Below are 22,956 nucleotides of genomic sequence, written 5' to 3' on the forward strand. Positions count from 1 at the left end.
AGGGAAATAGATGCGATATTCTTTAAACAGGAACCTATTCTGAAACACAATTTGCCTGTTGAAATCCTAGGGGATCCCCCTCCACCTAAGGGTGATCCCGTGTTTGAGCTTAAATCGTTGCCTGATAATCTTAAATATGCTTATCTTGATGAAAAGAAGTTATATCCTGTTATTATTAGTGCTAACCTTTCAGATCATGAAGAATAAAGATTATTGAAAACTCTGAAGAAGCACCGTGCTGCTATTGGATATACTCTTGATGATCTTAAGGGCATTAGTCCCACTCTATGTCAACATAAAATAAATTTGGAAGCAGATGCCAAACCAGTTTGTGATCCTCAATGATGTCTGAATCCTAAAATGAAAGAAGTGGTAAGAAAAGAAATACTAAAGCTTCTGGAGGCAGGTATAATTTATCCCGTTGTTGATAGTCAGTGGGTAAGTCATGTTCATTCTGTCCCTAAGAAGGGAGGTATTACTGTGGTTCCTAATGATAAAGATGAATTGATTCCACAAAGAATTATTACAGGTTATAGGATGGTAATTGATTTCCGCAAATTAAATAAGGCTACTAAGAAAGATCATTACCCCTTACCTTTTATCGATCAAATGCTAGAAAGATTATGCAAACATACACACTACTGCTTTCTAGATGGTTATTCTGGTTTCTCTCAAATACCTGTGTCGGCTAAAGATCAATCAAAGACTACTTTTACATGCCCTTTTGGTACTTTTGCTTATAGACGTATGCCTTTTGGTTTATGTAATGCGCCTGCTACCTTTCAAAGATGCATGATGGCTATATTCTCTGACTTTTGTGAAAAGATTTGTGAGGTTTTCATGGACGAATTTTCCGTCTGTGGATCTTCTTTTGATAATTGCTTGAGCAATCTTGATCGAGTTTTGCAGAGATGTGAAGAAACTAATCTTGTCTTGAATTAGGAAAAGTGCCACTTTATGGTTAATGAAGGTATTGTCTTGGGGCATAAAGTTTCTGAAAGAGGTATTGAAGTTCATAAAGCCAAGGTTGATGCTATTGAAAAGATGACGTGTCCCAAGGACATCAAAGGTATAAGAAGTTTCCTTGGTCACGCCGGATTTTATAGGAGGTTCATTAAGGACTTCTCAAAAATTTCTCGGCCTCTGACTAGTTTATTACAAAAAGATATACCATTTGTCTTTGATGAGGATTGTGTAGAAGCATTTGAAATACTTAAGAAAGCATTAGTCTCTACACCTATTGTTCAGCCACCTGATTGGAATTTACCCTTTGAAATTATGTGTGATGCTAGCGATCATGTTGTAGGTGCTGTTCTAGGGCAAAGCGTTGATAAGAAATTAAATGTTATCCATTATGCTAGTAAGACTCTAGACAATGCTCAAAGAAATTATGCTACTACTGAAAAAGAACTTTTAGCAGTTGTATTTGCTTGTGATAAGTTCAGACCTTCTATTGTTGATTCTAAAGTAACTATCCACACTGATCATGCAGCTATTAAATATCTTATGGAGAAGAAAGATGCTAAACCTAGACTTATTAGATGGGTTCTCTTGCTACAAGAATTTGATTTGCATATTGTTGATAGAAAAGGAGCTGAGAACCCCGTTGCAGACAACTTATCTAGGTTAGAGAATGTTCTTGATGACCCACTACCTATTGATGATAGCTTTCCTGATGAACAATTAAATGTCATAAGTACTTCTCGTAGTACTCCTTGGTATGCTGATTATGCTAATTACATTGTTGCTAAATTCATACCACCTAGCTTCACATACCAACAAAGGAAAAAGTTTTTCTACGATTTGAGACATTACTTTTGGGATGACCCACATCTTTATAAAGAAGGGGTAGATGGTGTTATTAGACGTTGTGTACCTGAGCATGAACAAGAACAGATCCTACGCAAGTGCCACTCTGAAACTTATGGAGGACACCACGCGGGAGATAGAACTGCACATAAGGTATTGCAATCCGGTTTTTATTGGCCTACTCTCTTCAAGGATGCCCGTAAGTTTGTCCTATCTTGTGATGAATGTCAAAGAATTGGTAATATTAGTAGACATCAAGAAATGCCTATGAATTATTCACTTGTTATTGAACCGTTTGATGTTTGGGGCTTTGATTATATGGGACATTTTCCTGCCTCTAATGGATATACACATATTTTAGTTGCTATTGTTTACGTTACTAAGTGGGTAGAAGCTATTCCAACTAGTAGTGCTGATCATAACACTTCTATTAAAATGCTTAAAGAAGTTATTTTTCTGAGGTTTGGAGTCCCTAGATATTTAATGACTGATGGTGGTTCACATTTTTATTCATGGTGCTTTCCGTAAAATGCTTGCTAAATATGACGTCAATCATAGAATTGCATCTCCATATCACCCACAGTCTAGTGGTCAAGTAGAATTGAGTAATAGAGAACTCAAATTAATTTTGCAAAAGACTGTCAATAGGTCTAGAAAGAATTGGTCCAAGAAACTTGATGATGCATTATGGGCCTATAGAACTGCATACAAAAATCCTATGAGTATGTCTCCGTATAAAATGGTATATGGAAAAGCATGTCACTTACCTCTCGAACTAGAACATAAGGCATATTGGGCTATTAAAGAGCTCAATTATGATTTCAAACTTGCCGGTGAAAAGAGGTTATTTGATATTAGCTCTCTTGATGAATGGAGAACCCAAGCTTATGAAAATGCCAAGTTGTTTAAAGAAAAGGTTAAAAGATGGCATGACAAAAGGATACAAAAGCGTGAGTTTAATGTAGGTGATTATGTATTGCTATACAACTCTCGTTTAAGATTTTTTGTAGGGAAACTTCTCTCTAAATGGGAAGGCCCCTATGTTATCGAGGAGGTCTATCGTTCCGGTGCCATAAAAATCAACAACTTCGAAGGCACAAATCCGAAGGTGGTAAACGGTCAAAGAATCAAACATTATATCTCAGGTAATCCCATATATGTTGAAAGCAATATTATTGAAACCGTAACCCCGGAGGAATACACAAGGGACACTTTCCAGAACGTTTCAGACTCCGAAAAGGAATAGGTATGTGGTACGGTAAGTAAACCGATTCCAAAACAGTTTTTAAGGCAATATTTCCCCATTTTGGAATATTTAGAAAAATAGAAAATTAAGTAGCAGTCCGGGAAGGAGACGAGGGCCCCACGAGGGTGGAGGGCGCGCCCTACCCCCCTGGGCGCGCCCCCTACCTCGTGAGCACCTCGTGTGCCTTCCGGACTCCGTTTTCCTGCACGATACGTATTTTGGTTGGTAAAAATTCACTATATATTCTCCCGAAGGTTTTGACTCCCGTATCATGCAATTATCCTCTGTTTTTGTTTCAAGCTGTCCCACTGCAGATTAGATCAACATGTCCTCCCAGGATTCGGAAGGAGAAAGCTATGTGGATGATTACTTAGCTAAACTAAGGTCTATGGAGATGTGGAGCACGATGGTTGGACCAGGAGGAAGAAGAGGACTATGAACCCAATGGGAAGGAGGAGACGGGCTCAGATGAAGATGAAGCCCCATTACCTCAACCTGGGGATATGCACGTGGAGTTCAAAAAGTCAAGTCTCACTGATAGGGTAAAGAAACCAAAATTCGAGTTTATCCCTTTTCGTCTCTTGCAGGAAAATAAGCAGGACCTATGCAAAAAGATATTAACCCTGGAGTGGGAGATTGATGATCTGAGGGACCAAAATGCCGTCCTAAAGCATAAATTAAGGGAGAAGTGTATGCCATCAACTAAGTCAACAACACCTCCACCTTCTTCACCAACCAAGGAGATATAATCACATGGGTATGGGCACTCCCCTTGGCAACTGCCAAGCTTGGGGGAGGTTCCCCGGTATCGTATCACAATCACAACTCCTATCTTTACCGTTTTCCTTAGTTCGATCCTATTAGTAGTATTTTGATCTAGTAGAATAAAGTTTACGGCATGATCTAGTTTTGAGTTTTGCCTTATGATCTCTCTATGTAATCGAGTCCGTGAGCTATATAATAAAGATTAGTGTTGAGTCAAGGGCTTTATTTCTTCCTATGATCTTGGGTGAATAAAATAAAAGAGAAAAAGAATAAGAAGAAACAAGAGATCATACTGATCTTATTGATAGTAATGACTTCACATAGAAAGAGTGTGACGATTAAAAGTTGTTGGGAGTTGGTAGACATAGCTTTGGTCATCGTTGCAATTAATAGGAAGTAATAATGAAAGAGAGGTTTCACATATAAATATACTATTATTGACATTTTTATGATTGGGAGCACTCATCAAAATATGACATGCTAAAGAGATGATGTTGGACAAGGAAGACAATGTAATGGGTTATGTTTTCTTATATCTGAGATAAAGTATGTTGTCATGGATCACCCAACATGTTGAGCTTGTCTTTCCCCCCCATGCTAGCCAAATTCTCAGCACCAAGTAGAGATACTATGTGTGCTTCCAAATACCCTTAAACCAGTTTTGCCATGAGAGTCCACCATATCTACCTATGGATTGAGTAAGATACTTCAAGTAAGTTGTCATCAGTGCAAAGCAATAAAGATTGCTCTAAATATGTATGATTAGTGTGGGAGAAATAAGCTTTATACAATCTTGTGATGTGGAAGTAATAAAAGCGACGGACTGCATAATAAAGGTTCATATCACAAGGGGCAATATAAAGTGACGTTCTTTTGCATTAAGATTTTATGCATCCAACCATAAAAGCGCATGGCAACCTCTGCTTCCCTCTGCGAAGGGCCTATCTTTTATTATTATCTTCTACCTTATGCAAGTGTCATGGTGATCTTCACCTTTCCTTTTTCATTTTATCCTTTGGCAAGCCCAGCATGTTGGAAAGAACCTGATATATATATATATATATATATATATATATATATATATATCTAATTGGATGTAGGGGGGCATGAGTTATTATTGTTGACATTACCCTCGAGGTAAAAGGTTGTGGGGTGAAACTATAAGCCCCTATCTTTCTCTGTGTCCGATTAAAACTTTGTAACCACAAGTATTGCGTGAGTGTTCGCAATTATGAAGGACTAGATGATAGTTGAGTATGTGGACTTGCTTTTTACCTCTGACATAGACTCTTTCTGATGTTATAATAAATTGCAATTGCTTCAATGACTGAGGTTATAGTTTGTTGGTTCTCAATAAGGTTTCTGATTCATACTTTTGCATTGTGAATAGATCATCACTTGAACATAAGTAATCATATGACAATATCTATATATGTTGCTGTTATGAGAATAATCATGATGCCTCCATGTCTGTATTTTATTTTTATCGACGCCTCTACCTCTAAACATGGGGACATATTTATTGTTATTGGCTTTCGCTTGAGGACAAGCGAGGTCTAAGCTTGGGGGAGTTGATACGTCCATTTTGCATCATGCTTTTATATCGATATTTATTGCATTATGGGTTGTTATTTCACATTATGTCACAATACTTATGTCTATTCTCTCTTATTTTATAAGGTTTACATAAGGAGGGAGAATGCCGGCAGCTGGAATTCTGTGCTGGAAAAGGAGCAAATATTAGAGACCTATTTTGCACAACTCCAAAAGTCCTGAAACTCCAAGGAATACCTTATAATAAATAATGAAAAATCCTCCCAAAGATGAAGACCAGGGGGCCCACACCTTGTCCATGAGGGTGGGGGCGCGCACCCCCCTAGGGCGCGCCCCCTACCTCGTGGGCCCCCTGGTGGCTCTCCGATGACCATCTTCTGCTATATGAAGTCTTTCATCGAGAAAAAAACCAGAAGCAACCTTTCGGGACGAAACTCCGCCGCCATGAGGCGGAACCTTGGCGGATCCAATCTAGAGCTCCGGCAGAGCTGTTCTACCAGGGAAACTTCCCTCCCGGAGGGGGAAATCATCGCCATCATCATCACCAACGCTCCTCTCATCGGGAGAGGGCAATCTCCATCAACATCTTCATCAGCACCATCTCATCTCAAAACCCTAGTTCATCTCTTGTATCCAGTTCTTGTCTCCAAGTCCGGGATTGGTGCTAGTAGGTTGCTAGTAGTGTTAATTACTCCTTGTAGTTGATGCTAGTTGGTTTAATTGGTGGAAGATCATATGTTCAGATCCTTTATGCATATTATTACCCCTCTGATTATGAACATGAATATGCTTTGTGAGTAGTTACGTTTGTTCCTGAGGACAAGGGAGAAGTCTTGCTATTAGTAGTCATGTGAATTTGGTGTTCGTTCGATATTTTGATGAGATGTATGTTGTCTAGCCTCTAGTGGTGTTATGTTAACATCGACTATATGGCACTTCACCATTATTTGGGCCTAGAGGAAGGCATTGGGAAGTAATAAGTAGATGATGGGTTGCTAGAGTGACAGAAGCTTAAACCCTAGTTTATGCGTTGCTTCGTAAGGGGCTGATTTGGATCCATATGTTTCATGCTATGGTTAGGTTTACCTTAATACTTTTGTTGTAGTTGTGGATGCTTGCAATAGAGGTTAATCATAAGTGGGATGATTGTTCAAGTAAGAACAGCACCCAAGCACCGGTCCACCCACATATCAAATTATCAAAGTACCGAACGCAAATCATATGAACGTGATGAAAACTAGCTTGACGATATTCCCATGTGTCCTCGGGAGCGCTTTTCCTGATATAAGAGTTTGTCCAGGCTTGTCCTTTGCTACAAAAAGGATTGGGCCACCTTGCTGCACTTTATTTACTTTTGTTACTTGTTGCTCGTTACAAATTATCTTATCACAAAACTATCTGTTACCACTTATTTCAGTACTTGCAGAGAATACCTTGCTGAAAACCGCTTATCATTTCCTTCTGCTCCTCGTTGGGTTCGACACTCTTTCTTTATCGAAAGGACTACGATAGATCCCCTATACTTGTGGGTCATCAGCCGTGAGGGCCCCTTGTGCATAAAGATTCCTGAAAATTCTACAAGCAAGGCTTCTACTTCTACTTGTAAGGCAAGGCTGCACTACGTCCATGAATCATCGGAGCTAACCCGTCGCTCCGAGCATCGTGATTCTGAGGCGTTCCTCCTGTTGTTCCGAGCCACATCTAGCGCGGCTGCTCGCTCAGTTCCGACCCCGAGCGACGCCCGTCATCGCCTGTCTCATCCCGTTCCCTTGGAGATGTTGGGGTCGTCGAGGTCATCCTCAGCAACTGGGTCTGGGAGAGACGGGTAAAGGCGGGGAAGGGTGGTCACGGGTTGTGCGGGGTTGACAGGCCGCGAGGGCCACATTGGCCGGGAGCTTTCAAAAAATTTCAAAAGCTAAGCTTATCTACCATGTTTAAAGCTACATTCCTTCCCCCCTTTTCAATGTATCCCGATTTTTTCGGGGCTTCAATTTATCCCGATTAATAGAACTACTTATAGACACAAACCAATTCATTGGGCACATACCAACAAGCCTAGGAAACCTTCAATCTCTTGAAACACTGAGCGTTTCCAATAACAATCTTAATAGTAGGGTACCATAGGGGATGTTCAGCATTCCAAGAATAAGGAAAATTGGATTATCACTCAACAACCTTCACGGACAACTTCCTACAGAAGTAGGCAACGCCAAGCAGCTCGTGATTTTGCTGCTTTCATCGAACAAGTTATCTGGTCATATTCCAAGTACGTCGGGTGATTGCGAAAGTTTGACACATTGAGTTGGACAATAATATTTTTGATGTAAACATCCCCGTTTCATTTGGCAACCTATTTGGCCTAAAAGTCCTCAATTTGTCTTACAATAACTTAACCGGATCAGTACCAGCGTCTGTCGTTCAACCATCTTGAGGGCAAGGTTCCAATTCATGGAATATTCAAGAATGCAACCGCCACACATATTGATGGAAATCAGGGCCTTTGTGGTGGGGCATCGAACTTACACCTGCTTTCATGTTCTGTTATGTCTTCAAATTTATCTAAACACAGGCTACATGTAATACTCAAAGTAGCGATCCCACTCGCTTGCATGCTCTCACTGCTTGCTACGGTGATCTTTGTGCTGCTTTGGCAGAGGAAAAACCGTATGAGAAGTTCTATGTCATCACTCTCATTTGATAGCAAATTCCCCCAAGTTTCCTATAAGGATCTTGCTAGAGAAACCGATGGATTCTTTGTATCCAATTTGATTGGCACGGGAAGATACAGTTCAGTATATAGAGGGAAGATACTTCAAGAAGAAAATGTGGTTGCCGTGAAAGTATTTTGCTTAGAGGTAAGGGGAGCACAAAGGAGCTTCATTGCAGAGTGCAATGCTTTGCGAAATGTGCGACACCGCAATCTAGTCCGTATCTTAACAGCATGCTCTAGCATTGGTTCTAGCGGAAATGATTTCAAAGCGCTAGTGTATGAGTTCATGCCAGGAGGGGATTTGCATAACTTGCTATACTCAACGGAAGACAATGGCAACTCTTTAAAACAGGTTTCACTTGCTCAAAGGTTAAGGATTGTGGTGGATATAGCAGATGCAATGGCGTACCTACACCATAACCACCATGGAAGTATTGTTCATTGTGATCTCAAACCCAGCAACATTCTTCTGGACAATGACATGGTAGCTCATGTTGGAGACTTTGGACTCGCACGGTTGCAAGTCTATCCCATGTCATCATCCTTTTATGGCTCGACGTCGGTTTCTTCGCTTGCAATCAGGGGAACCATAGGATATGTTGCTCCAGGTATTATTTTCTACGATCTGTTTTCTTACTAATTTAGTTGGAAGTGTGAGATTAAACCGATCTCTCGATATATGCAATCTACAGAATATGGAGTGGGTGGTCAAGTTTCTACTGCTGTAGATGTTTACAGCTTTGGGGTCATTCTCCTTGAAATATTCATACGAAAGAGCCTAACAGATGGCATGTTCAAGGACGGATTAATCATTGCCAAGTTTGTAGAGGTTAACATCCCTAACAAGATGATGCAGATCGTCGATCCACAACTGGTACAAGAGTTGGACCTTTGCGAAGAAGCTCCATCGGCGGAGGATAATGGAGTACATTGTTTACTTTCTGTGCTGAATGTTGGCCTTTGCTGCACCAAGTCCACTCCAAGTGAACGCATCAGCATGGATGAGGTGTCTGGCAGGCTACATAGAATCAGGGATGCATATATTGGAGGCTAAGACAAAGCTGAAAAATCAGTTGAATGATTGCAGCTTGGACTTTTTTGGGGGGGGGGGGGGGGAGGGATTCAATCTGCAGGTGCCGGATCTGGTTTTACCACAGCTAAGAGCATATGCAAATGTGTAAGTCATAATGCTAGTATATGATGTAAAGGATGAGCAGCATGTGTGGGGTGGGCAATGAATCATAGGATTTGTAGGGCCTTGCACATTTTCTTCTTTATTGTGATGTATTCTCTATGAGCCGATGGTATTAAACACGGAGATTCATGGTTGGTGAGTTACCGGTATATAGTAGACTCTGCATATGCTGCTATTGACAATTTCTCGTGCAAACTTACTCAACAATGGTAGAATTGAGAAGCATTCCATGCCAGTCAAGGCGTTCCTCTAGATGCGTAGGATTGGGAGGAATCCGGAAGGGATGTAGAAATAGTCGGTCCTCAAGGCAAGGAATTATCCATGCTCTACCTTCCAGTGGTGAATCATGTTGGAGAACAGTGAAGGTCCATTGTGCATAAAGTTTCATATTTTTGAGATTCCCCAAAATTCTACAAACAAGGCTTCTTCTTTTACTTGTAGTTGAAGCAGTGTTGCATGAATGACATGTGCATAAGACTTCTTTACCCGAGGCCACAGAGTATTTTCGCAGAAAGCAAGGCTAGGCCCCTATGGTAGTTTTACTGTATGGTTTTTGATCGGTTACTTTCTGTATGTTTTATGCTTAGGGGTTGCTGGTGTCGAATAGTTCTGATGATGTTGTCGTGCGTTCAACTGTTGTCGGCATCTCTTGAGTGAGGTTATTCGGTTGATCAGGTTGATGGCCAGGTGACGCACTGCATTAAACGTCCGTCCACTTCTTGGGTGTTTTGTATTATCAATTTCATGCAATGAAATTGGGAGGCTAGGCTACTTTTGTAAAAAAAACCACAAACAGAATTATGATTGTAAATTTGTCATTCATGCGACATAGGTCTTGCTGCTCTCCCACAGCTCAGTTCCCTTCTACAAATTTCTGTGTGGACATTCTCACTTGTTTACTTTGGGTGAAAATATTATAGATGAATTAGTACTTTATTCTGAGATTTTTTTTACAAAAAATAGATTTTTTTAGGGGGAAACAAGAAACCTCTAAAGACGTGGTAACGTTGGAGTATCCTTAAACATGATTTTTTGTAAAGAATCTAAATTGGCTAGGATTTTTTGTAACGATGGAATATCCTTAAACCTCTAAATAAGTGGTAAGGATGAAGTGGTAACGATGGAGTATCATTATATTACATACTTGGCTAGGATTTGTGAGATTCAATTTACAGAAGAGCAATCAACATTGTTCTTATCTAAAGCAAGTACCCCATAAACAGAAAAAACTACCCATGATAGTAAACAATTCAAACTTGTAATGGAGAAGTGGAAAGAAGTCAACAAATGGCGAACATTTTCTTAAGCGTCAACAAGTAGAATATCTCCAAGATCTGTCAGTTTCCAAACCTCCTCAAGCTGCTGAAGATGTATGAGAACCTGTGGACAATACATAGGGAAATGAGATAGGTAGAAGACATATAACAAGAAACCATTACCAAAGAAAAGAAAGGAAAGAGAACAAAAAAAGGTTGCTACTATTGTTACAAAGTAGTTTCAGGAAAATCACAGCCTGAACTAAAATGGAGTCCAGTTAGTTGCTCAAAGCATTACTTATCACGACCTTGAAGTTTCTTTTCCAAAACAATGATCCCAAAACTTGAGCAAGTATTCTATACACTCCATATTTGAGCTGGTCAGAACTGGGGTTCCTCGGTCCACAAGATGCAATGTACTTCATCAGGTACATGTCATGTTCATCTCACACCCCAACCTTCTTGGTTAATAGTAAGCCATCTGGTACCATTATTAGAGCATCTCCAGCAGTTCGGACCGAGGGACTTGAAATAGCACCGGGGGGCGCCAGCGGAAAAATTGGCGTGGGGGGAGATCGGGTTCCCAGCCGCCGCCCCCACGGTCGCCCCCAGGCGCCAATTTCGGCCCACTTTCGGCGCAAATTTCTCACATTTCAGCCCACTTTCGGCGCAAATTGGCCCACTATCGGCGCAAATTGATCAATTTCGGCCCATATTAGGCGTGCTTCGGCACAAATTCAACAAAAGCTACTTTTATCACATAGTTCATCACAGAAAATCGATACAAATGAAATAGTTCAACAAATCAATACAAATCATATAGTTCAACAAATAAAAACTCATATTTCATCACACATCGAGGTAGGCGTTGCCCTTGAGCCTCCATAGGTGCTCCATCAGATCCTGCTGCAGTTGTTGATGCACTAGTGGGTCTCGGATCTCCTGACGCATATTGAGGAAGGCAATCTAGGTTACCGGTAGCTGGTGATCAATTTGGGAAAGAGGACCCTGCCTATAATATGATTCAGTGTCAAACACTGGCTCTCCTGCTCGCTCTCAATGATCATGTTGTGCAAGATGACACAACAAGTCATGACCTCCCACATTTGATCTTTCGACCAGGTCTGAGCGGGGTACCAGACAAGAGAAAATCAAGATTGGAGCACACCAAATACCCGCTGGACATCCTTCCTGCAAGCCTCCTAACACTTGGCAAAGTGGGAGTTCTTGCCTCCTAGCACAAGGCTCGAGATAGTCTTCACAAATGTCGACCATCTCGGATAGATGCCATCTACTAGGTAGTATCCCTTGTTGTAGTGCCGCCCATTGACCTCGAAGTTCACCGGAGGAGCATGACCTTCAACAAGCTTGGCAAAGACAGTGGAGCACTGCAATATGTTGATGTCATTGTGAGTTCCTGGCATACCAAAAAAGGAGTGCCAAATCCAGAGGTCGTTTGTGGCCACTGCCTCAAGTACCACACTGCAATCGCCTTTGGCGCCTTTGTACATCCCCTGCCAAGCAAATGGATAGTTTTTTCATTTCCAATGCATGCAGTCGATGCTTCCAAGCATCGCAGGAAATCCTCTTGCTACATTCTGTGCTAGGATCCAAGCAGTGTCTTCAGCATTGGGTGATCGCAAGTGTTGAGGTCCAAACACTGCCACCACTACCCTGCAGATCTTGTACAAACACTCAATGGTCGTGGACTCGGCCATGCGTCCATAGTCTTCTAGTGAATCACCGGGAGCTCCGTATGCAAGCATCCTCATAGCTGTCGTGCACTTCTGGAGTGAAGTGAATCCAAGTGTGCCGGTGCAATCCTTCTTGCATTTGAAGTAGCTAATTCGAACTCACAGATGGAATTCACGATCCTGAGGAAGAGCTTTCGGCTCATCCTATAACGACACAGAAATACTTTCTCGCCATGCAGTGGAGCGTTGGCGAAGTAGTCGGATTAGAGCAAGCAATAGCATTCCAGTCGATGCCTCTGCTTTGCCTTCAGCCGGCCCGGCGCCGAGCCACCTTGTCGTGGCTTTGCTTTGCTCGCGAACAGGCTGGCCAGAGCAGCGAGGACCATGAGATGCTCTTCGTCCTGAGCGTCGGCATCGGCTTCCTCCTCCAGCAATGCTGCGAACGCCTCCTCGTCATCTGAGTCCGTCACCGAACAGACAAATCGCCGAACACCTTGCGGGTGTGGTAGGCGCACAACCCGGTATTCCCGCCCTGCGTGGCCAGAGCGTCGGAAAGCTCGCCTAGGAGCGGGGTGGAGGCTGCCACGGCGGAACCCTCTCTTTTCCGGCGAGGGAATGACCTATCTAGTAGCGGAGGGTGGGTAGGTGGCGCCGGGATCGACATGGCAGCTGAAGGGCGTGCACGCAGGGGAGCGAATCTGGAAGTGGAAGATGCTTTTCCGACTGACAGTGGTGGCCCATGCGTGGTTTTTCCTTCCGTCGAAAACCCTGTTGGGGAACATAGTAATTTCAAAAAGTATTCCTACGGACACTCAGGATCATGGTGATGCATAGCAACGAAAGGGGAGAGTGTGTCCACGTACCCTCGTAGACCGAAAGCGGAAGCGTTAGCACAACGCGGTTGATGTAATCATACGTCTTCATGATCCGACCGATCCAAGTACCGAACATACAGCACCTCCGAGTTCAGCACACGTTCAGCTCGATGACTTCCCGCGAACTCCGATCCAGCAAAGCTTCACGGGAGAGTTTCATCAGCACGATGGCGTGATGACGGTGATGATGTTTCTACCGACGCAGGGCTTCGCCTAAGCACCGCTACGATATAACCGAGGTGGAATATGGTGGAGGGGGCACCGCACACGGCTGGAATAGATCAACAGATCAACTTGTGTGTCCTGGGGTGCCCCCCTGCCCCCGTATATAAAGGAGCAAGGGAGGAGGAGGCCGGCCCTAGGAGGGGCGCGCCAAGGGAGTAGGATTCCTACTCCTAGTAGGAGTAGGTTTCCTCCTTTCCTAGTCCAACTAGGAGAAGGGGGGAAAGGAGGGAAGGGGAGAAGGAAGGGAGAGGGGGCCGCGCCCCAAACCCCTTGTCCAATTCGGACTGGGCTTGGGAGGGGCGCCCGCCACCTCCTGGCTGCTGCCTCTCCTTCCCACTAAAGCCCATTAAGGCCCAACACTTCTTCCCCGTATTCTCGTAACTCCCCGGCACTCCGAAAAATACGTGAATCACTCGGAACCTTTCCGATGTTCGAATATTGTCGTCCAATATATCGATCTTTACGTCTCGACCATTTCGAGACTCCTCATCATGTCCCCGATCTCATACGGGACTCCGAACTACCTTCGGTACATCAAAACACATAAACTCATAATACAAATCGTCACCGAATTTTAAGCGTGCGGACCCTACGGGTTCGAGAACTATGTAGACATGACCGAGACACGTCTCCGGTCAATAACCAATAGTGGAACCTGGATGCTCATATTGGCTCCCACGTATTATACGAAGATCTTTATCGGTCAAACCGCATAACAACATACGTTGTTCCCTTTGTCATCGGTATAGATTCGATCGTCGGTATCTAAATACCTAGTTCAATCTCGTTACCGGCAAGTCTATTTACTCGTTCCGTAATGCATCATCCCGCAACTAACGCATTAGTCATATTGCTTGCAAGGCTTATGGTGATGTGCATTACCGAGAGGGCCCAGAGATACCTCTCCGACAATCGGAGTGACAAATCCTAATCTCGAAATACGCCAACTCAATAAGTACCTTCGGAGACACCTGTAGAGCACCTTTATAATTACCCAGTTACGTTGTGACGTTTGGTAGCACACAAATTGTTCCTCCGGTAAACAGGAGTTGCATAATCTCATAGTCATAGGAACATGTATAAGTCATGAAGAAAGCAATAGCAACATACTAAACGATTAAGTGCTAAGCTAATGGAATGTGTCAAGTCAATCACATCATTCTCCTAATGATGTGACCCCGTTAATCAAATAACAACTCATGTTTATGGTTATGAAACTTAACCATCTTTGATTAACGAGCTAGTCAAGTAGAGGCATACTAGTGACACTATGTTTGTCTATGTATTCACACATGTATTATGTTTCCGGTTAATACAATTCTAGCATGAATAATAAACATTTATTATGAAATAAGAAAATAAATAATAACTTTATTATTGCCTCTAGGGCATATTTCCTTCAACCCCCAAGCATCCCCCCAGTGCGCTGGGTTCGTCCTGGGATCGCCGGGCCAAAAAATGGGTCGAGCCGGCGGATTTCGGCGTCCTGCGGGCACGACTGTGGGTTTTTTCGGAGCCGGCACGAAAAAACTCGCTCTAAGGGGCCTGTTGGGAGCGCGAGTGGAGATGCTCTTAATGTACAACAACAATTTCGAATGTTCTCTTTTGCTATTCAATCCGCTGGTGACGGATCTTGTTTGACATCAATAACATGTGCAGATGTGTATAGAGCCATAATGCTAGTACGTGATGCAAACGATGGTCATAATGTGAGTAGGGCAATGAATCCTAGTGTGCTTATGGTTGTTGGGGCCTTACATATTGTCTTTATTGTGATGAACTCATTGTGTGGCAATGGAATTAAACACGGAAATGCATAGTTGGCGAGTCACGACTATATAGCAGACTTTGCATATGTTGCCGGTGACAATATCTCCCTGCAAACTTGCTTGAAAATTGTCGGATTGAGAGGCATTCCGTGCCGGTCGAGCCATTCCCCAGAATGCGTAGGATTGAGAGGAATCAGGAACGGATGTAGAACCCTTTGGTCTTCAAAGCAAGGAATTACCTGTGCTCTACGTCCTAGCTTTGAAGCATCTTTGAGTGAGTTCAAGGAACCTCGTGCATAAAGCTTGATAGTTTCGAGATTCCCAAAAATTCCACAAACAGGGTTGTGGAGCAAAACTCCTTCGATCTGAGGCTGCCGAGTATTTCCATAGAAAGCAAGCCTGCCCCCCTATGCTAGTTTTACTGTATGTTTTATGCTGCTCCTTGGTGTTTCTACCCGTGTGCAGTACATCAGGTCGACGGCCAGGTGACGCAATGAATTAAACGTTCGTCCTCCTGTTGGGCGTTTTATATTATTATCAATTTTATGCAATCAAATTAGGACCCTAGGCTCCTTTTGTCAACCAAAAAGAAAAACTAACAGACAAAATTGCGATTCTAAATTTGTCTTTCGTGCGACAGCTCTTACTGCTCTCCCACAGCTAACTTCCCTTCACAAAAGTCTACGTGAAAATCTGTGAATATCCTCACTTGTTTACTTTGGTTGAAAATTTTGAAGATGAAATTATTACTTTTTTACAGGAAATTTAATTAAAAAATGTATTATTTTTTTGGAAAACGAGAAATCCCTAAAAGGGTGGCAACAATGGAGTATCCTTACACAAGATTTTTGGAAAAGAATATAAAATTTCTTCGTTATACTACAAACTTGGCTAGGATTTATGAGATTCAGTTTACAGAAGAGCAAGCATCATTGTTCTCATCGAAATCAAGTACCCCACAAAAAAATCCACTGTAGTAAACAGTACAAACATGAGAAGTGGAAAGAAGCCAATAATGACATGCGGAGTATCTTAGCTCGAGCTCAAATGACCTCTGGAAAATATTGATGAATGTTTTGAGTGCTTGCAAAATTTCATCGTGGAATAACATTCGCGGAAGTCGTGGCAAAGAAAACAAAACCGGAGGTCCAAAATGCTATTTTTGAAAGCATTTTGGAGGATTGGTTTTGTTTTTTTGGCGCAACTTCCATGAATGTTGTTTTGTAACGAAACTTTGCAAGCACTCAAAACATTCACTAATGTTTGTCACAAAAAATTCATAATTTTTTTAGGAAAATGTTTGGGCGCGGTGCACCGGCTGAACTTTCGGCCGGCTCGCTCGCCATGCTGGCCCAACGCGCAATACGCAGTGGCCCCGCGCACCCCGCCTCCATCCCCTACCTCTAGCCCTCACGCGCGCATCCCCTTTCCCTCCCCGTGCTGCGACGGAGGCCACCACGAGCTCCATCGCCGGCAGCCAGGCGCTCCCTCGCGCACCCGCCATGGCTGCCTGCTGCCATGGCCAGATCCATCCCCTACCTACATCCTTCACGTGTGCACATCCCCTCCCCCTCTCCTATCGGGCTGCGACTGGGCCACCACAGGCTCCATCGACGACGGTCAGGCGCTCCCTCACCGGCCGCCATGGCTGCTTACCGCCATGGCCGGATCCACCCGCGTATACAAGTGTTGCAACCGTCACCTAGAAAAGCTTCAACAGCTATTGAAAAAAGCTTCAACCATAGACACAAAGAGATTCAATGGCACTTCATAACAAGGGGAAGCTGCAACCGTAGTTGGATTTTGCTACTGCCGGCTAAGCTTTTTGCTACATCCATCAAGCGGAGCTGCGACCTCGCGACGACGACAACGACGATTTTTGCTGCAACCGTAGTAGATTTTTGCTACTATTGCTGAAGTTTTTTGCTACATCCATGTAAGGGGGAGTAGCGACCTCGCGAAGACGGCGACGGTGTTTGATTTTTGCTGCAACCGTAGTTATTTTTTGCTACTACGGGTGAAGTTTTTTGCTACATCCATTAAAAATGGCGTTGATTGACTGACGACCGCCATCGACATAATTCCCTGTAGCGAGCATCAATGGCGAGGGGTGGCGGCCGAGCTACAACCGCCGCCGTCAAGAGCTGCAATGCAGGTGGAGTTGTTGCATGGCGGCCGGCGACGAGGACGGCCGGCGACGGCGGGGACCGACGACGAGGATGGCCGACGAGGGCGGGATCCGGCGGCGACGAGGAAGACCGGCGAGGGTGGGGACTGACGACGAGGATGGCCGGCGAGGGCGGGATCCGGCGGCGACGAGGAAGACCGGCAAGGGTGGGGACCGACGACCACCGGAGGGGATAGGAGTCGTGGCGCCGCGCTCCCCCGAACAGGACTGCCCGAGGAAGAAGAAAGAGAGCTGGGGGTGATTCGTTTTTTTACTTGGATCCAATCGAACGGCTATGCGCACATGGCATCGGGCGGTTGCAGTGCGACCGGCCGAAACTTTCGGCGGCGCACCGGCGCAGAGTGCTGCCCATTTTTTTTATGTGTTTACAATTATTTTTTTAATCAACTGTTCACAACAGGTGCATATGAGCTCAAGCTAAGAAGGGGACTTTCCCAACAAGTAGAATGTCTTCAATATCTTTTTTCAAGAACAAGCAACAACCGTGTTGCCTGTCATCTCCAATAAGAGAGAAATGGCTTTAATTACAAGTAGGCCTGGGCATACGGTAGAAACCAAAAATTCAGTTTATACCATTTGGTTTATATTTAATTTCGGTTAGTAAAACCAAAAACCGAATTTATCAAGCCAAGATTGCTAACCGATAATTCGGTTCAGTTTTCGGTTTATTACCGAACACTGCTTGCAGCGCAGCAGCGAGTGCTTCTAATCTGAGTACTCAGCACCTCGCAGTCTTATACCACCCAGCGCCTCCCCCTTGAGTACAGCAAGCGATGTGGAGTGAGGGCTTTTGGAGGCCAAGCTCCATGGAACTCGTTTTCAAAATACGATTTTCCACTACGTGATTTTTTTTGAAAATGTTTGCATACATTCTCACATATGTGTATTGCGTATGTGCAAAAATTCATAACCATATACTTTCACACGTGGCGTACAAAAAAAAGACAAAAACATATTTCTAAAATGGGCCGCTTTTTTTTTGTTGTTGGGCCGGAATTTTGTCTTTTTTGCACAGCCTACAAAATACAAAAATTTCAAATGATTTTTTCACACGTGCATGCGGAAATCTATAAGTTTCCCTGAATTTTTTTGAATTTATTTGAAACTTTGAAATATGACTTTTGATTTTTTTTCAAAAATACCGAGCTCCCTAGAGCTCGGCCTCGGTTGGCATTTTTCGAAGCAATGTGGGACTAAACAAATATACGCTGCACACTCCATCCAGCCGTAAGAAGGGAGCAACTAGTTAACGAGCGCTCCTTCGGGAGCCTTGCAACGATCAGCGCCACTTGGCGCGCTCTCAACCATTCGCCACATGTCGTGCTCTGGACGCTTCCTTCGGATTTTTTTTATTTTTCCGCACACGTTTTCGGCTTTTTAAACGGTTTTTCCCGGATTTTTCGATGTTTTGGTTTTCTGCCGGTGTTTCTTAGCTTTCCGATAAAAAAAATTTGAAACTTTTTTTGCGCGAAAAAACATGTTTTCTTTTTTTTTCCTTTCACGAAAGTCATGGCTTTTCTTCCGCGAGAGGCACGGTTGTGCTTTAGCGAGAGTCACGGCCGTGACTTTCGGAAACGAAAAAAAACGCGTTTTCTGTTTTTTTTTCACGAGAGTCACGGTTTTGTTTCCGCGAGAGGCACGGTTGTGCTTTCGCGAGAGTCACGGCCGTGCCTCTCGGAAAGGGAAAAACAAAATGCGTTTTCTGTTTTTTTTTCTTTTGTGAGAGTCACGGTTTTGCTTCCGCGAGAGGCACGGTTATGCTTACGCGAAAGTCACGGCCGTGCCTCTCAGAAAGGGAAAAAAATAAGCGTTTTCTGTTTTTTTTTCTTTTGTGAGAGTCACGGTTTTGCTTTCGCGAGAGGCACGGTTGTCTGCTTTCGCGATAGTCACGGCCGTGCCTCTCGGAAACGAAAAAAAGGTGTTTTTTTTCCTTCAACGAGAGTCACGGTTTTGCTTCCACGAGAGGCACGGTTGTGATTTCGCGAGAGGCACGGGCATGCCTCTTTCGGAAAGGGAAAAAAACCGTGTTCCCGGTTCAGTTTTTTGCCCGGTTTTTTTTGTGAAAAAAAAAAGTTCGTCAAAACCTATCAACATGGGATTTAGTTTTGAAAATCTCGAAGCGAGAAATCCAATGATGAAAACGGTTCGAGATTTGGACGCACGGTTTAAGAGATAAAACGTTTTGAATAAACGGATCTACGAAAAAAGATGCGACAAGTGGCGCTCTGTATGTGCGCCACTTGTCACGACCTGGGAAAGTGAAGTGTTTTTTGTAACGAGTACTCTTTAATTAATGATTTCGTCGCAAGAATGATTAGTTTTTGCATTGGGCCTTGTAGTTAGTGGAGGGCCCAGGCCAACAAAAATAGTCAGAACGTGAGACAAAGAGCATGCATTACATTGGGCCCTTTGTATGATGGGCAGTGATCTGCGCCGGCGCACCGGCCCAACGTTTCGGCCGGTCGCGCGCAGGCCGTCAGATCAAATCGCGGAGACCGTCAGATCTAGGCAAAAAACGATTCGCCCAGCTTCCTTCTTCCTCTCGCAGAAACGTTGTCTCCTCCCCCCGAGCGCCGCCGAGACCACGCCATACCGCGCGAGAGAACGGTCGAGCTTGAAGCACCACCGCGGCGTTCCCTCGTCGCCGGTGGGCGCCCTCGCCGGCCTTCTGCGTTTGCCCAAGAACAACGGTCGCCATGGATGCAGCTCCGCCGCCTGCGCTCGTCGGAGATCCGCGCTCGCCATGGATGTAGCTCCTCTGGCCGCGCTCGCCATGGATGCAGCTCCGCTGGCCGCGCTCGCCATGGATGCAGCTTCGCCGTCCGCGCTCGCCATGGATGGATCCAGCCTGCGCACGCCATGGATGCAGCTCCGCCTCGCTGACGATTGACTGGTTCCAGCAAATATAATTGGCGGTTGTAGCATTTTTTGTTGTTCGTAGCAAAATGGAGACATGGTTGCAACAAAAAAGAACGGGTTGTAGCAAAACATTTGCATTCTGAAAAAATGAACGGATGTAACAAAGCCCGTTGCCGGACATAGCAAATACCTATGACAGTTGTAACAAAAAGTCGTCGTCGTCGTCGCGGGTCGCAGCTCGACCATGATGGATGTAGCAAAACATTATGCCGGTTGTAGCAAAAAACGATGCTAGTTGTAGCAAAATCCTGCTACGGTTGCAGCAAAACATCGTTGTCGTTGTCGCGAGGTCCGAGCTCCGCCTGATGGATGTAGCAAAAAGCTTCGCCGGTAGTAGCAAAATTCAACTATGGTTGCAGCTTCCCTTTGTTGTGCAGTGCCATTAAAGCTTTCTATGTCTATGGTTGAAGCTTTTTTGAATGACCGTTGAAGCTTTTTTAGGTGACGGTTGTAACACTTCTATACGCGGGTGGATCCGGGCATGGCGGGCAGGCAGTTATGGCGGGCGGCGAGGGAGCGCCCTGGCCGCCGGCGATGGAGCTTGTGGTGGCCCAGTCGCTGCCCGGGAGGAGGAGGAGGGGAGGGGATGCGCGCCCTTGAAGGCTGTAGGTTGGGGATGGATCTGGCCATGGCAGAGGCAGCCATGGCGGCCGGCGAGGGAGCGCCTGGCCGCCGGCGATGGAGTTCGTAGAGGCCCAGTCGCATCTCGGGGGAGGGAAGGTGCGCGCACGTAGGCTGAAGGTAGGGGATGGAGGCGCGTAAGGAAGGAGGCGGGGATGCGCGGGCGCGTTTGCCAGCGTGGCGTGCGAACCGGCGGAACGGTTCGGCCGGTGCGCCGTTTCTAAACACTTCCCTTGTATGATGTGTGGCTCAGTGGCTGGACGCGCGCACACCGACCGCCAGCGTTGTTGGGCGCTACGCGCGGGAGAGTGAGGGATTTCTTCTATCAGTTTAATACCGAACCGATCGATTTAAATTCGGTTATTACATGTAAAAACCGAATTTAATTGTGGCAGTGTAAAAAACCGAAAATTTGATTTATTCGGTATCAGTATCGGTTCGGCATTCAGTTCCCTAATTACAAGAGTTAAGTTGGGCAAGAACAAGCTCTTGAGCCCAACCGAAGACTGCTTACAGTGGGAAGTAACATATAGTAGTAACTTGCCGATGTTACTAGTTTATATTACTACCTTCATAGTGGGTAGTAACATATGAATGGTATCATGAAAGAGTTTATTTATTAGGCTATAGACTCATTATGCCTTAAAATGTGTGATGTTACAATAACTACCTAAGTTACCACAAACCCCTCTCTTCTCATTAATTAGCTGTCACATAAGCAATCTTGTATTGAAATATGTGATGTTACTAGTTAAGTTACTTCCATTGCGACTTAGTCGAAATACCACACCCGCCTCCCACAATTACCAAACACCTACTCCTCACGCACGCCTGCCTTGCATTTCCACGCCTTCTGCCATAGCTGCAGTTCCTGCACTGCCAAGACTGCCTGCATCGTTCAATGCTTGTCGTCGAACACCCTGGCGCTGCGTTCCTACCACAGCTTGCGAAGTCCGACGGTCAGAATTGTAGCTAGGTCATTTAGCTTAACACATGCTCCTTCTGCCCTTCCATAGCACACCAGCATTCTCTTCCCCTTGCCATGGACTCCTCTCGCATAGACACATTAATTGCATCATAATGTGGTTCGTGGTGGTGGACAGCGCCCGATAGTGCGCATGTACAGGGAGCTGACTTGGTTTGCATTAGGTGCCTTCATGTTGTGCTCTTCTTATCTGCTGCACCTGTTGGTCATATCCGTCCGATTTGGGCTTTTCGGGTCCTGCCGTGTCGTCGGACCGATCGACATCGGTGGCCACAAACATGGCAACGTTCGAGTTTGCTCGGTAGCGACAGTCGGCAGTCACTAGGTTGTATCCTGCCAGCCCACCGGGATAGGCTAGGGAGGCGGGTGTGGGCACTTCCTACCATGGAAGCACCGACCCAAACCCGGTGGCTGATGTCAGGCTAAGAGTGAAGGAGGTGCCTTTCCCTCCTCCTATTGTGGTTGGGTGGCCGTGACGTGGATGATTGGTGGTGTCTGGGGGCATGGATGCCAGGGCGGTGCCCCCAGATGATGGTCTGCATGTTTAGCTCTCCAGCGGGCATCATGGCGGCGGTGGTGCCTATGTCACTTGGTCTTCTGGATGGCGAGAGGTGTAGCGGCGGGTGACTCGGGCACATTTTTTGTCACGGACAATAGCATCGCCCAGATCTAAATTTGATGGCTTGTGCTTGTCAAGGCGGTCTTGGGTGCATCCTGGTGGCACGAGTGAGCTGCCGAATAAAAGCACAAGGCTTTGGTGTCGACGGCGGCGATGCTCACAGGTGTCGTGCTCGTCCTCAGGATGTTGTTGTGGTTCTTTTCTCCGTGACAGTGTTCTAGATGGAGACTTTTATCCGTCTTAGACTCAATAGTGGCGACGCGTAACACCGTTTCCCCTCATGACGGCGCCGTCGTGGAACTTATATGTCCTATGGGGTGTCTTGACGTTGTATTCAGACCTACATGTATTATCTTTTGGCAACGTAGTCATGTGCATTTAGATTGTCCGGCTATTTCGGAATCTACCGTGTAAGAGGGCTTCCTCACCACCTTGCATCATTTTGCCATGTATTTTGGCTTGTGCATTATCTGTTGCGTGAACTGTCGCGTACATTTAGATTGACCACTTATTTAGAGAAGTCAAA

At 44.9% G+C, this 22,956-nt stretch overlaps 1 pseudogene; it reads left to right on the forward strand.

Annotated features, from left to right (window-relative positions):
• The first annotated feature begins 7,149 nt into the window (after positions 1-7,149).
• On the forward strand, positions 7,150-9,150 carry LOC125554604 (annotated as a pseudogene).
• The last annotated feature ends 13,806 nt before the right edge of the window (positions 9,151-22,956 follow it).

The sequence above is a fragment of the Triticum urartu genome, chromosome 4 (assembly GCF_003073215.2).
Source record: "Triticum urartu cultivar G1812 chromosome 4, Tu2.1, whole genome shotgun sequence".
Taxonomy (NCBI): domain Eukaryota; kingdom Viridiplantae; phylum Streptophyta; class Magnoliopsida; order Poales; family Poaceae; genus Triticum; species Triticum urartu.